General features: G+C 33.6%; 1 non-coding gene across 1 annotated transcript; it reads left to right on the top strand.

Moving 5' to 3' along the window:
* The first annotated feature begins 563 nt into the window (after positions 1-563).
* LOC138827227 (U6 spliceosomal RNA) lies at positions 564-665 on the top strand. Its single transcript, XR_011372020.1, has one exon. It is a non-coding gene; the product is annotated as a U6 spliceosomal RNA (small nuclear RNA).
* Positions 666-3756: the final 3091 nt, after the last annotated feature.

Below are 3756 nucleotides of genomic sequence, written 5' to 3' on the forward strand. Positions count from 1 at the left end.
TATATTTTGATAAAATACCTTCTATTCTGAATATTTCGGTCTGCAGTGTTCATCTCTCTATGAACCCTTGTAACTAAGATTAATTTTGTTCCAGTAAGAAAACTATGCTGTCAGGGTAAGATATTCTGGTTGGTCTGTTCCTACATGGAAGAAGGGTGAAGGGTAAGGAACACATTTGTACCACTGAGACCTCATTTAGGAAATTTTAAGCTGCAGAAGTTTAGAAGTAGCTCTTATGCAAGGCTTACTTTGAATCCATTAGCTCCACAACGCTAACTCCGTTGATAAGTACTTGAAAAGCCATCACCTTTGGACTTAGCTATAAAGGCTTCAAAATATGATCAAATTTCAAATGAAAACGACAAAATAGTCATTGACAAAAAATTGCAAATGTGAGCAATCGACCAAACAATATAAGTTTTTCCCACTATATACAGAAATTTATAGAAATAAGATCAATAGCATATTTAGGAACAATAAAGGTTCCTTGTTACAAATAGGCAACCAAGGATATATGCCTGTATAAAGATTGCATCATTAACTACTTAAACTAAGAGGATACTCCATGCTTCAGCAGTCGGTCTACCCAAATTACAACAATACAGAGATTAACATGGCACTTGCACAAGGATGATATGAAAATGTGTGAAGTATTCCATATTTTTCATTCTTCAAATGCAAGAAATGAAAAACAGTTATTAAAAAGTTGATTACAAAAATCAAGTGTAACAAAACCTGTAATTCATAGAATTACAGGTTAGTTTGACATCAGTGTATTAAATCTTCACCTTCGAACGGCCCTTACATAGAATAACCTTTAAAAAACTTGAAATTAGATAACATTATCTTTTTATCCCAAAGAAATAAAATAATATAAGGACCTCGGGAAAAAAGGAATCTTAAACTTTTTCTATATAGAATGTAATCTGAAAGGACACATTTATTAATGAACCTTTATATTATAAAACAATATAGACTGCAAAGTATTATATCTAGAAGACAATGAAATAGATTATGAACTTTATAGAAACATAGATACTTTTTTCAGACAATCACCAGGATTATCTTTAATTTCTATACTATTCATTTCAACAGAAAAAATAAAATTAAAAATATTCCAAACTCTGCAGAAATCATTATAGATGCATACAAACAACTCTTAAATACATTTTGAGACCAAAGTCATGCAATTCACGTGGAAGAATACCATGGAATCCATAAATTTTTAAATTAAGATATTACTGTTGTTTTGTATTATGAAAATATTTTGTAGGGACAGAAAGGATGGACTGGCACTTTTGAAATTTAAGAAACTTAACCAAACCATTACTACATAGGAGTACAATTTGTACAGCCTTCCACTACTTCAAAAGTAGTGATACATACTTATCCTTTTGGCAATATCAGATGAGGTTTCTTCCAAGTTGTTTTTCAGATCCGGTTTGATATCATGATTCAACAGAAGGAGGTACAGCATATCTTTGCTATTTCAATTCCCAGCAACAAGATTCAAGGGGGTCAAGAGGACTTTAGTTTGGAGATTGGTATCTGCATCATGATGAAGTAAGAAAGAATCCATTCTGGTATTATTCCACATATAAGCACTGTGCACGGTTGCCAAGCCATTCAGAATTATAGCATGAATATCTGCCTTGAGCTACCAACTCATGGACAATGTCTAAATGTCCACTTTAGGATTCCTGATGAAGAGGGGTATACTTACCTCATCTCTAGTGTTCATATGAGTGGCCTTTTTGAAAAATAGTCTCGGTACTGTAGTAAGCCGATTCATTTCGACATCCCAAAGAAGAAATTTGCATGGATTCTTCTCCATTATTTTCTTGCAATTGATACCTTTCTCACGTTTTCATCTTGTTCCTTGTCTTCATCAGAATTGCCTAACCAGAGACTTTGAGTACCAGTGGAAATAAAGTGTCCATGTATGTCCCCAATAGTTCAGGTTGGTTGTACTGGTCAGAAAAATCTGGTGAATTTTCTGCATATGTTAATCCACCATGATTTATTTTCTCTTTTTCCATTTTTACTATTTTAAATTATTCTAACTGGAGAGTAGTGAATTGATAGAGAGCAGAGGAAAGATTTTCCTCCGTATTCAAATGCACAGACTGAAAATGAGGACCAGTGCTGTCTTCATAGGCAGCTTATTCTAGAAAGGAGAAAATAGGAAACAATGCCTTCTATGTAAATGATTTGGAAAATACCAAGATATAGTGTAAGAGAACTTACTATTCAATATATGAGCTTTAAGTGCTTTCTAATAGATCCATTATTTACTGGTAACCAACCTTAGAAAAAAATGTATAGTGCAGTAGTAAAATAGAAGTCCTTTGTATGACTACCTAAATTCTTGTTTTTTTTTAAAGACACTTGTTTTCATCTAAAAAATAGGCCTATCTATTTTCTTCAGTTGATTTTGATGATTGAAGATGCTTAATGAGGAGTCCACATGTATTAGTAGTCCTTTGATATCAATTAAATTTCAGTTTTTCTTCTTGGATAATATAATGATCAAAGCAATAGGTCAGAATCAGCAAACAATAGTTCAGCATCATACTTTCAATGCAAATGGATCACCAGTAAGTAATCTTTGATACCATTTTCCACAAAGTTTTGTCACAGATACAATCTGCCTGTCTTTTCTAGCTGCTTTCCTAGCCTGGATCTCTTCTTTCATTGTGCAAGAAAAGTGTGATTCAACTGATTTGTCAGAATTGTTAATAGAATCATCAAGGATTTAGATTCTTTATTAAAAAAATTAGGTGTGGGGCCTGAACTCTGGGCTTGGGCACCGTCCTTGAGCTCTTCAAATCAAGGCAAGTGCTCTACCACTTGAGCCACAGAACCACTTCTGCGGTTCTGTTTATGTGGTGCTGATTTGGAAAATGGCAGAGCAGAAAGTGAAATGATGCAACCAAAAATATAAAAGCAAAATAAATTAGGATAATTATGGATCAACTTATTGTCTATGAGAATCATGAACGAGAGAGAGGAAGAGAGATACAGATGTTCAATGACCTAGCTGGCCAAAAAATCCATGCTTCTGATCCATTTACAAAGTAAAGAATTTTATTTTTTATTTGTTAAAAGAGATTGAAATAGAATTTATGTATTTATTGAAATTAGTAAATACATTTTAGTAGCCTACATAAAGAGACATAGCTTTGACCAAATTATAAATAAGAATCTTAATCCTTGGACTGGGTTGCTGGCTCAGTGGTAGAGTGCTTTACTTGCAACTTACTATATAGTGCAGAGACTACTTTCAAAAAAGGCCAGTCATATGAATACTGAGGATGAGGATGAGTATACCCCTCTTCATCGGGAAGCCTAGAGTGGACACTTAGACATTGTCCATGAATTGGTAGCTCAAGGCAGATATTCACGCAATTACTGTGAATGTCTGGACACCCCTGCACAGTACTTATATGTGAAACATATTGCAACAGTACACACACACACACACACACACACATACATACACACACATATACACACATACACACACATCATCAGATTTCTTCGTATGTATTTTTTGTGTATGGTCTTAAGAAGAAATTTACATTACTAACTTGAATTTCTGACAGAACAATATAATCACTATACAACTTGCTTCTATACTCTCAATATTAAATTGCTAAGTATGTGCAATATATAAGTATAGGAAAAAGTAGGAGCCACATTGGTGGCTCATGTCTTTATTCCAAGCTAATCAGAAAGACGAAATCTGATTATTGT

The sequence above is a fragment of the Dipodomys merriami genome, unplaced genomic scaffold, assembly GCF_024711535.1.
Source record: "Dipodomys merriami isolate MVZ:Mamm:240054 unplaced genomic scaffold, mDipMer1.0.p SCAF_1519, whole genome shotgun sequence".
Classification (NCBI taxonomy): domain Eukaryota; kingdom Metazoa; phylum Chordata; class Mammalia; order Rodentia; family Heteromyidae; genus Dipodomys; species Dipodomys merriami.